Raw genomic sequence first — 13,236 nt, forward strand, 5'->3', positions numbered from 1 at the left:
TGTCAATTTGTTTAAACTTTTGTATATTTTTTCCAGTTGGCTATAACTACTGCAAGGAATTTATCTCTTAGTCATCCCATTAGTTTGGGCTTGGGTTGATCAAGTTCTTGATGAATTAGGATTCTATGGTTTGATGATTTATATAATCCAACTAATTCTGTTGAATTTTTAGCATTCTTTAAGTTGTTAATAATCTGAAATTTATATTAGAATGTGAGACGCTGTGTTTACTAGTTACTACCAAACAATCGTTGTTTGCTTTTGACGTGTAAATGGTAATTTTATTATTATTAATTGGTATGTAGATATAACCTAAAACTATTAATATTGGATAAATATGAAAAAAAACTAGGTAAAAATTCAGATGTTGTATACAAAGAGGTCTTCACATATTTGTGAACAAAGATTCTTTATATAAAAAGTTTTAACAAATTTGCAAAGTTTGATCATAGAAAAAGTCATTGAATATACTCTTTTCTTTAAATATAAAAGAGTCACTGACACTCTATTTGTAGTTGTTTTGTTTTTTAGATATATAGTTTCTTGCATGAGCAACTATATATTTCATTATCTTTTGAGTAAAAATAAAGGCAATCTAAAACTATTAATATTAGACAAAAATATAATGCAAAAACTATAGAAAAATCTTCAAATGTTGTATACAAGGATTTTACATATTTGTGAATCATAAATGCATTGTTTCTTTTATCACTATTCATTATTTTCACATACAATATGTAGGCACTGCTCATATAATTTTTATTTCTATAAATGGGAGCTTCACATGTATAACTTAATTTTTATTATTATGGAGAGTGAAGTATTAATGCATATAGATACTATGAAATCAAACTAAAAGTATCTACTGAAATATCCTCATAAATTTGAAATACCTATAAAAACATGCCATGAAAATAGGAAATAATGGTTGGGATAGTCTTATAGATGGATATTGTGAATTAGTTTTTTTTATTACTAAAACTTTGGTTATGTTTTTGTTTATTTGATTTGTTAGCACCAACAGACTTTAATTGGCTTCTATAAGTATAAACCTAAATTTCTTATTTTCTCTAATCATGTAATTTATATAAGAAGCATGTAATTGAAAGTTTATGTATTATAGTTTTAAATTTTCTTTGTAATCATTTTACAATGTAATATCATTATTTGTAACTTTATATGTTTCAAATTATATTACTGTTCGAGAATGACTTGCAATTATAAATAATGTTGTCATTTGAAAATGACTTGCCATGATAAATCATTAATTTTTTTCATTGGCCAAATATAAGTGTTTATAATGTTGATTACCTACATGCAAAATTTTATCAAAGTAAATAAAAAATTAAAAAAATCTTGTATGAAGCTATAAAAAACCTTTTATAAGTAATATTTAAAAAAAATAATATAATATTCAAATATATAATCAAGTTAGTTTTCTTAACGAATTTCTTAATTTCCACCCGTGTAGCACACGGGTTAGTAACCTATTCTTCTATATATAGCATATGTTAACTGTATTGATGAACTTAAAATTACAATTTATATTGAAAACATATACAGTGCATGTTAATTAAGTTATTTTTATGTTTTTAATGCATTTGCATACAACAAAGGTTCAGTTTATGTAATAATTTTGCCGTTACACGTTTATCGTTTTCTGTTTTCGTGTTGTTTCAAGTAACAAAATTAATCTTTAAAAATTAAAAACTATTAAGTGATACTTTGTAAAAACAAAGGTTGAGATGTATTTTCTTTATCTTCACTTTTTAGGTTGTTATTGTTGATTTGTTTCTATTACATGTATGCATTCCTTGGTTCAATCAAAAGTCAAAACCCATAATTAAACCATGCATGCATGTTGTCGATCCATTTTGTATTTAATTATGTAAACCCATAGTTAGATAATTTATATTAGTATAATAGAAGCCTAGAAGGTACTGTGCTTTAATTACAAACAGAAACGTTAAGATCCAAAATAAACTAAAAAAAACAGTAAATAATTCTAGATAATGAATCTAATTATAATAAAAGTTACTAAAGCATCGATCGTTGACTTACACTTGGCCACCTACCACACCATACTATCGTATTTTAGCTATAAAAAGAAAACCCTGCAAATTCTTTTCTTTTGTTTTCTTTACAACTCAGTCCTACGAAGATTAAGCAAGATCATTACAAGAAAATCATTGGTTGAGAGGTATTTTCTTAGTTTACTTACTGTTTCTTGTCTTTTTTAGGTTCTTATATTGTTTCTATAACCAATTTACCATGCATGCATGCATTCCATTGTTCAAGCGAAACCCAACAAGAACTTGATCATGATTCATAAATATTAGTCAATGATTTCATGTTTTTATTTAGTTAATTATTTGGTTTCCTGATTAGAGTTAAAATAGTTTTGTTTTTCTTTGATATTTTGTATTGGATTTATCTGAACATTGTGTTTCACTTTCAGACTGAAACCATTTAGTGGTACACTCGAATTCTCAATTGGATAAGACTCAGAGAGAATTTCAAGTTCGAATATGTGTATATCTAATCTTTTCGCGTAACCTAAAACATGACCAAGATCTTGACATATAGTATTGTTGTTCGCTAACTATTTCGAAACATTTATTTCTGGGTCAGTTTTTGTATGAAAATGAGATCCTTTCAGCATTGAATTTTTATGTAACTTATTATAATTTACAAAATCAAATCAATTTCCTAGAATATAGTCAGCATCTATTTTTTTTTATGTAAACAAGGTTTTATATCCGTGCGTTGCGACACAAAGGCATGGTTATATTTTAACTTTTAAATAGTAGTTATGTAGCTGTGACACATGAACAGACGCAACAAAAAAATTGCACAATTATAATTGTCTTCAAGACACTTGGTTTTTGATAGTATACAACAAAGTAACTAACTCCAAATAGCAACAATGATACATTGCACATCTCATGAAGTTAATCCTATTCATCAATCAATCATACACAGTGAAGTCCCACCAAAATCAAAGCTATAAGTAGGGTCTGGGAGGGTGGAATGTAGGCACACTGTACCTCTATCTAAAGGGATAAAGAAGTGGCTTCCAGAGAGACCATCAACTCTAAAGTACATATGTATGAAGCAATACAAAGGAAATCAAAGTGCAACAGTAATATAAAAATATTACTAATAATAATAATAGTAATAATAATAATACTAATACTATATATATGTAAAGAAGATACCATTATGGTGTGTGGCCAAAATGAGATAAATAGAAGCTCTAAGGCATTTCTTTCTCCTTAAAAATCCTTAACTTTAATTCTACTTCTCTAAGAATTCATATTCTCAACCATGTCCTTGGAGAGGTTTAGGTCTATCAAATCATGCATAATCCTCTCGTCCCAAGTCAATTTAGGTCGTCCTCTACCCCCCTTCTATAGTAATGTTTTCTACGGATCTTATAGGATTCGCCGTCTGTCTTCTCTTCACATGTCCAAACAATCTCAATCTCCACTCTATTATCTTGTCTGCTATGTTCTCTACCCCTAATCTCTCCCGAAACACAACGTTTGTTATTCGGTCTAGCCTTGTGTGCCCACACATCCAACGTAGCATTCTTATTTCTGCTACCTCCATCTTTCGCACTTGTACCTTCTTGATGGCCCAGCACTCTGTTCCATATACAATTGCAGGTCTAACTGCAACCCTATAAAATTTTCCCTTTAGTTTAGTTAGGAAAATTTTGTCGCACAATATACTTGTGGCTGCTTTCCATCTACACCATCCTACCTGAACTCGATGGGTCACATCACTGTCTAATTCCCCATCGCTCTGAACAAATTATCCTAGTTACTTGAACTTCGTTACCTGCGGAACCACATGCCCTTCAATGGTGATATGTACGTCTTCATTGTCATTTACCCCACCAAAATCACAGTGGAGGTACTCCGTCTTAGAGCGACTAATCCTTAAACCTTTTGTCTCTAAGGTTGTTCTTCACTCCTCAAGCCTCATGTTTAGATCTTGTTTTCTCTCAGCAAGTAACACAATATCGTCTGCTAACATCATGCACCACGGGAGCATCCCCTGAATCGACTTTGACAACTCATCCAAGACAATTGCAAAAAGAAACGGATCAGCGCTGGCCCCTGGTGAAGACCTACCTCTATGGGGAAAGTGTGGTGATTCACCATACCAGAGATAAATTTAGGTCGTCCTTTACCCCTCCTCTCGTCCAAAGTCAATTTTGAATACCATTGTCTTGATGCTTGCATTAACCAAGACACATTTCTTCAACACGCAAACCATCCCCATAAAACAATAAAATTTGTACCATTGTCTTGATGAATTTATGAAGATTAACATGTCTGAACATTCTCCGGACATACATATCCATGTCTTCCACAAATATAATTTTGTAGCCCAATCAGATTGTCAAACCCTTGCATCTATTGAGGTCGTAAGCATTATTGGACTAACAATGTTGAATAAGAAGGCGTCTAGTAATTCTCGAAACCTCCGTTGTCATGCACCAAATTCCACATCATTCTTGTATCTCTAGTATGGTGAACCACCACACTTGTCTCTGCAAAATAAAATTGTTTACTACTGCAAATTTTATGCTTTGAAGCCATTGGAAATCATGTTCCTTATGTATGGTGAAGATATAAGTCCTCATTTTTTTTCCTTCTAATTTATTTTACTTAATATTATTTCTTTTTTTTATTGGTGGACGACTTCCTGAGCAACTAATAAGTTCTTGCATTCAACGCATATGTCAGTTTGTTGACCAAGCCACATGATCATTAACCTTTGACGTTCTCACAACTCATGCCAAATTACTTCACAGTTTTATCAAATTTGTGAAAAAACTATCCCTACAATCTTCAATACTCGTTATAAAACTATGGGATCCGGCCACTTTAAAAATAATAAAAGACTTGAAAAGCCTACCACCGGTTGACTTTGACCCTAAATCTAGCAAGTGAGTTCGGTTAGCCTAAGCCGATGTCCTCAAGATAAATAAAAGATGAGCTCGGTAAGTTTTACATTATCTAGGTTGTTTTAAGGTCCCGCGTACAACAGTCAAGAACCCGTTTTTTAAATGTAGTAACAGCTCCTCCTTAAATCTTCAATCTCTCCATAGGATGCACAGTTTATTAATTACAGAGTTTCAGAAAGTTTTGTTCAAAAAAATATTTAAAAAAATGACAACAACATGCAAGAAAAAAACACACTCATTCCTAAAAACTACTCAGAGATGGTGGAGACGGCTGAAGAATGGAAGATTTGATATCACAATTGAAACCCTAAAAACTCAACCCAAAAGAGCATAAATCAAACACAAATGGTAGCTACAAACACAATTAAGAAATGGAACCAAACCGTAGAGTAGAACCAACGGAGATGAAGACGGTAAATTTATAATCAAGTGTGTTAAGAAGGCTGGATGCAATGATACTGAAGAAGAAGAAGAAGAAGGAGGAGGAGGAGGAGGTCACATGTCTAAAGGAACCACACTAAACAAAGGAGGCTATTCAGACTTGTACGTTGTGCACATATAGTAGACATTGGATGAATAGTTAAAGTTGTGAGAGCAATGAATATTGGTTTTTAATATATATATATATATATATATATATATATATATATATTTGATTTCTTTTGAGAACCACTTTGAGTTTTAAAAACTCAAAAGAACTCAACGTAACAATTTTTTTTTTAATTTGTTTTTACACATATGTAATGCGTAAGTGTAAGTAACGTAAAAAAAATTAAAGTATTTTTTACACACCGAATCGACTTATTACAAATGTGTAACTAACATTTAAACTTGTGTCATCATAAAAAATATTTATTTACTCTCCTGATTAATTTTTTAATCAGATTTATTCTCAGTCACATATTCCATACTCATTTAATTAAATGGGTGGTCCATATTGAGTTCTTAAAGTTCTTACAACTTATTAAGGTTCTCAAAATATCCCTCATATATATATATATATATATATATATATATATATATGAGAAAGTTAACGTACAAATAAAATGAGGGTGCTAAACGTGAAAATCAAGTAGAGTAATTATATATAAAAGTATAGTAATTATGTAAAAGATGATTACATAATTACTCTACATGTATATATAATTATTTTGTTTTATTCGCACGTTTAACACGTTAATTTCATTTGTATTTTATTCAAACCATATATATATATATATATATATATGTACGTATGTATATATAAGAGTTCAAATAAAAAACAATTTTTTTGTGAGAAGTGTTAGAATGCTTTAAAAATAAAACAAACCATTAAAATAGGGCAATATATCATGTAAATAAGAAATTATACAGTTTTTAGAAACTACTAATCTTAACCGTTAGATCCTAAATCCAAGGGCCTAAATCTATTCTTATGTTTCTCACAAAAATATAGGTATTGGATCATTTCAGAAGTTTTTTTACAGCGAGAAGTGCGAGAAGTGAAGGTGTAACTCCATTAATCCCTAATTTCACTTCTTTTCTTATGTGTAGGTGCGTTGTGTAGGTGCATATGTATGTGTGTAGGTACGTATGTTTGTATATGTGTATGTATGTTTTTATGTGTGTAGGTACATAAGTTTGAATGTGGCTCGGTACATTTATATGTTTGTAGGTTGGTTTGAATGTGTAATTAAGACATAAATACAACCAACCTACATATATGTATGTAACATCATATGAAATTGAGTGAAATTAGGGATTAATGGAGTTATACATTCACTTATCGCACTTCTCGTTGTAATATCACTTCTCGCAAGATCCATCCCCTATATATATATAATTTACAAAAGTAAAGGGCTCATCCTATTCATAGTCCTTATAAGGGGTGTTTCCGCGTGGAACCATTGTCGCTTCGGTGCTTCATCCATGTGAACCATTCAGGTTCCTAAATATTTAGGATAAACAAAACTCATGCAAATGTACACTTCACACCTTCTGGCTTTTTTAGATTATTTTATTTAGAAAAAAAGTGTCACACAACACCAGCAACAACAAAACTAGCATAGTTAGTGTCCCCATTAACTCACGGGTGTGAAAAGAAAATAAAGTAAAAATTAGGAGCTGTGGGTAACATTCATTTAGTTGAAGTGTTCCCGGCAAAATGTTGGGAGTACAAAAGCAAGGGGCTCATTCATTTTGTTGATCTACTTTTGTCAACAAAGTCAATTTCGTTACATTTAAATGACACTAAAATCACCAACAAACAGGAGTTTTGATAAACAAATTTGTTTTGGATCGAATAAATTAATTGATATGACATTACCATTTCTTGGTTCAAGAATTTGTTTTCATAATATTGAAAAGGTCATGGCCGGTGTTTCACAAATCGTTGTGTTCATTGCTGCGTTAATCAAGTTAATTCTGACAATTGTGTTGTATTAACATTTGTACTTATTTGTAATACACCTCCTACTTTTGTATAAAAGCAAGCTAAAGATTAAATAAATAAATTTGTTTTTAAATAGGAAATTTTAAAAGGATGAAATGGTTTCTAACTAAGAAAAATGAAGGTAATAGTTGATAAGAGTTCCGCCATTTGAAATGGTGGATGTCATAATATATACATATACCTTGTCAGTTCATGTATGTTAAATTGAACAACTAGCAGGTGTTCTGTCATTTCAAATGACGGATCTGGTACACATTTTGTGTGTTCCTTCATTTCAACTAGCGGATGTCAGTTTCTCTTATCCGCCAGTTAACTGACGGTTCACAATTCCCAAAATAGCTTACCCTATATGTCAAAATGCCTTTTGACTGACATCCGACATTTGAAATGACAAGTGCCTACATGATATTTATCATTTCAAATGGCAAGTGTGAATAGTGGTCGTATTGCCATATCTGACCTTTGATTGACAATCCAGTCTCATTTTTCTTTTTACATTTTTTGTATATGTTTTTTACCTTTAAGTGACACACATAAAATGTACGAGATCCGTCATTTCAAATGTCGAAACACTTGTTAATTGTCCAACTCACCAGACAAAACTGACAAGGTTTATATATATTCTGACATGCGGAACTCCTATAAACCATTACCACTCTTTCTCTCTCCTAGAAACTATTTATCATTTTTCTATTTTAAAAAAAATGAAACAATAGCTAAATTTAAAAAGAACATAAATAATAATAAAAGAAAAAAAAACTGAAACAAAAACTAAACAAAAAAATTACAACTAAATAAATGGGTTTGATTTGATAAAAGAGATGGTTTTAAAAGGTTGGATGTATTATTCATGGGTTTTTAACCTATACAATTATATATAGATTTATCCTCACAAATTCCTCTTTCAGGAATAATTGGAGACAACCAATCAAATAAACAGTAGAAATGGAATACGTGGATGTGGAGCTCGGAGATGTAAATATCGTTCGTGTAGCCGCCAAAAGACTTCTACAAACCCTGATAGCAACAAAGGATGTTAACCCAAACAAACTGTATCCATCTATACACATGGCTCCTAATAACCTCCGAGATCTCAGCCCATGTTCTTTCCAGCCACGGGTGGTCTCTATTGGACCACTTCATAGGAACGATGCGAATCTGCAACGATTTGAAGAGGAAAAAGTTTTTTTTGTGAACCATTTAATGTGTCGTCCTGGAATGCCTTCAGCGAAACAGACGATAAGAAAATGTATGAAGAAGGTGGTTTCCAAAATAGATAATATCAGGGGATGTTATCGAGAGATGGAGCCTTATGATGACATTGAACTCGCAACAATGATGGTTATGGATGCTTGTTTCATACTTGAATTCATTTACCTGATGCCAGAAAATTCCGAATACTTAAAAGTGGGAGCACCAAAACATACCTTACGACTTGGTGCTGCTGGAGAACCAAATCCCTTTCTTTGTTCTTAAAGACATATACGGGTGCGTCACTTGTTATTTTAAACATGATCTATCCCTTGCAGAATTTATCCATCCACTTATGGAATATATCAACCTCTTCCAACGAAGCATAGAAGTACCTACAAGCAATAGTAGCTCTAACTTAAATTGCGATCATATGCTTGGCTATTTGTACATCCTTTATCGACCTAGAGGCAGTGGCGGACCCAGGATTTTTTGTCAATGGGGTCCCAATTTTTTCGGTTTACAAAATTTTTCGGGTCGGTCGTTATTCGGGTCGGGTCGAGGCGAGGAACATAATAAAACACGGAACTATGGTGTCATTGGAAGCGAGTAAGTAGAAAGAATCTAAATTACAAACTAGATGAAACATACACTTTTAATTCATACCCGAAAAACATGAACGTAATCTATATATATGGTCTTACATAATTGACCAAAACATGAAAAAATAACTCTAACACAAATAAATGATTAATTATAATATACATACACAAGGTAAATAATAAAAGAATATGCAAAATCCATGTTAACATTATATATGTTGCATGGTGATAATGACTATATGAGAGAAACTAACAAAAAGCACAAATACCCTAACTGAATAAATAAGACTAGGATATTAAAAAAACAACAAAAAAGGAGTATGATGGGGCTTGAACCTACAACCTCTCACAAGTAAAACAAGGGACTTTCCACTGTACCAGTTCAATCTTAATAGTATGGGTTCCAAGTATTAATTTTTATGGGGTCCTTACAAAATTTAATATACCGTCTCTAAGTAATTTTTAAAAAACATCGGTGTCCCGGGACCCCGATCGGACCTATGTGGGTCCGCCCCTGCCTAGAGGTAACATTTTATCAAGTTTTCCACGTTCAACAATCCACTCGGCTTTAGAACTCGAGAAGGTGGGAGTAAACTTTAAGCCGAACCAACATGCAGAATGGCCAATGGCCATGGAAGTGAAACTGTTGAGAAATTGGTCAAAGCACCTTTTGGAATTTATTTAAGCCTACTCTTAGAATGCCGATATTGCGTATCCATGTTTTCACTGAGTTGGTTTTGAGGAACCTCATTGCATACGAGCAGTCAAATGCTGTTTATCCTTACGTCACATCGTATGCGAGGGCCATGGATATGCTAATTGATACTCATGAGGACGTTGCCAAGTTGGTGGCATCAAAAGTCATATAGGATCAAATGAAGAGGCTGCCAACATGATAAACAGAATATGCAAAGAAGTTGCCCCGAAACATTTCTATTACACTCCACAGTGGGAACAACTGGATAGACATTTCAATGGATACTGGCCCAAAAAGATTGTGAAGTTAAAGCAAACTTATTTCAATAGTCCATGGAGTATCATTGCTCTAATTGCTGGAATTGTCCTTTTTATCCTTACTGTGGTTCAAACCATCTTTACTGTCAAGTCTGCATGAAGCAATAAGCATGAAGACTAAATCTCTCGTACGTTTGTTGTACAAGATGATAAGTTTCAATATTAGCATGTCAAATGGTAACTGATGAGTTAGGTGTGAAATCAACTAGCTAGTTAGTTTACTTTATTAGTATGTTAACATAATAGACAAGTGTAGCAAGACGTTCATTTTAACTGCAACTTTGTATTTTCTAGTATTTTAATCTCAATATATCACAAGTTAGTTCAATTTAGATATTCTATTAAAAACAAACTTCCATCTATCAATTTAGATAATCTTGTGTAAGTTCAAGTTAACAGTGACCTGGCTTACAAGTCTAGGGGTTGTTTTAATATAAACTAGGAATTTGCATATCGTAATTCCTTGTATCTTAATTATCTAAAAATAGTGAATAATAGTTTTATTAATTACCTGATATCTAAAAATCGTCATGTTGTCACTTTTTCTAATACGTCGCATGGTCGATTTTTTTTGGTACGACATTTCAGGTGATTGACAACCTTGATTCTCCATTAGTCGTTTCCTTCTCTACTTCTGGTGACACTGAAAAACCTAAAACACCCCTCCGGATGAATAATGGAACTGTCTCTATATATGCCATATATATATATATATGATTAGGTTCATTTCAGAAGTGATTTTATAGCGAGAAGTGCGAGAAGTGATCTCAACCGTTAGATTATTAATAATGGTTGAAACATTATTGCATTTATTGTAATTAATAAAATTTGAAAGACATTAAAATATATAGGAAAATGGTAGTATAGGTAGAAAAAATAATACATTATTTAATTTATCTCATCTATCCTTAAATAAAAGCTCAAAAATTTATGATTTGTAAGTTACAATATTTTTATTTTATTATATGTTAGTGTAAGATTTAAATTTGTTGTTTTTTCAACAATAAAAAGTTTTTAATTTATAACATTTAAGCAAAATAGTATCTTCATCATCGATTGCTATTTTGAAATAAAAATAATAATTTGAATATGTGTTAGATAGAAAAAAATTGTGTACGAAAATACTGAGATTGTGTAGGAAAAGAAATAAGATGTGTATGAGAAGAAAAAAGATGTGTAAGAAAAAATATAAGATGTGTATGAGAAAATTAAACATTTGTAGGGAAAAAAATAAAGATGTGTAGGAAGAAACTAAATATGCGTAGGAAAAATTGAAGATGTGTAGGAACAAAGAAAAAAGTGTACGGCGAAATTGTAGACGTGTAGGAAAAAAATATGTTGTGTATAAGAAAATTAAAGATGTGTAGGAAAGAAATTAAGATGTGTATGAGAAAATTAAAGATGTGTGGGAAGAAATTATATACACGTAGGAAACATTTAAATATGTGTAGGACAAAAAACATGCGTATGAAGAAATTGAAAATATGTAGAAAACAATTTTAGACGTGTACGAAAAAATTAAAGATATGTAGGAAAATTTTGCAGATGTATAGTAAAAAATTATAGTTATGTAGGGTGAATTCAAGAAATAAGGTAAAAAAATGTAAAGATTAATTTATTGTTTTATGGATTTATTAATTTTTAAATCTTTTAGTTATTGTGATTAGATTAATTATATTAGTTATAAGTGTAACTTGCATTGGTTTAATTATATATATTAATGGGAGAAAGAATACATTTATATTACTTTAATACTCTTTTCATATATTTTTAATGATTCAAGATTGAAAATAAAATGAGTGGTCCAGATTGAATTCTCGCACTTCTCACTGTAACTTTACTTCTCGCATGAACCATCCCCTGTATATATATATATATACACACACACACATACTAGTCGGACACCCGCGCGATGCTGTGATAACAATTTAACAACTTTGCAACTGAGACCAATAACACATAGATCGTCCTCGATTTTAAGACTGGTGGGCATATTTCATTGGTATGTATTATTTAATTAACAAGCTGAAAATTATTATGGTTATTTTTTAACTACAAATCCCATAATATAGAAACTTTTACAATCGAAAACGTTGAAATTGTACAACGAAAAGATACAAGAAACAACTATATATATTCAAAAAACTTTGTATACACACACCATGTCCACTAAAAACATCTTTTTAAGAGTAAAAAAAATCATAAATTAAGAGTAACACCATAGGCTTTTGCTCTCCATTGATTTCCAAGTGAAATTAGCATATTTTACCCCTAGATCTGCAAAAAAGATAATGAAATTTAACCCCAAAATTGATACTTTGATGCACATAGACAGTTTGTGGTAAAACTAAAGTTGAAATTTGATCTTGAAAAAATCTCAAAATGGCGTTTTTGACTTTGTGAGTCAAAGATGAATTTAAGTGCATTTAAGATCAGATACATATTTTTATTCAACCCCACATTTCACTATATCCAAAACGTCAACTGTCTATTTTGACACACAGCTCATATAAACATAATTATAATCACACAAGCCGAGCTTAACTTGGCTCGGGCTTGCTTGCAAACGAGCCAAGTTTAAGTGAGTTTTTTTCAAGTTTTTGGTTTAGTGCAAATGGCTTTAAAGGTTCTGTTGTCATCATGATTTATTTGTAGAGGTGGCAATGTTAACTCATTTTTATGAAAAATGGTTAATTTGGATTTTGGTTTTACTTTTTTATAGAAATGAGTCGACCAATCAATCTGGTTGAAAGTCGACCAACCTTTTATATTGGATTCATTATTCATTAGGGCTGTAAACGAGCTGAGCCTGGTTGGTCCTGTCCTCAGCTTAGCTCGTTTACAAACCAAGCTGAACCACCTCAGCTCGTTAACAAACTGTCTCGCCCGCCATGGCAGGTACAAATGATTATGAGACTATACTATTATGGCAAGAACAAATTTATACCTTTGGACTCTCAAAGTTCATACACAAGCGATGTGTTAGATGAGGACAAAATGACAAATGCCAACTCGAAAAC

At 31.6% G+C, this 13,236-nt stretch overlaps 1 pseudogene; it reads left to right on the forward strand.

Moving 5' to 3' along the window:
- The first annotated feature begins 8,354 nt into the window (after positions 1-8,354).
- On the forward strand, positions 8,355-10,316 carry LOC143590262 (putative UPF0481 protein At3g02645; annotated as a pseudogene).
- The last annotated feature ends 2,920 nt before the right edge of the window (positions 10,317-13,236 follow it).

This window comes from Bidens hawaiensis, unplaced genomic scaffold (assembly GCF_021521415.1).
Source record: "Bidens hawaiensis isolate Kalapana, Puna unplaced genomic scaffold, B.hawaiensis_p1.1 tig00038283_1, whole genome shotgun sequence".
Lineage (NCBI taxonomy): Eukaryota > Viridiplantae > Streptophyta > Magnoliopsida > Asterales > Asteraceae > Bidens > Bidens hawaiensis.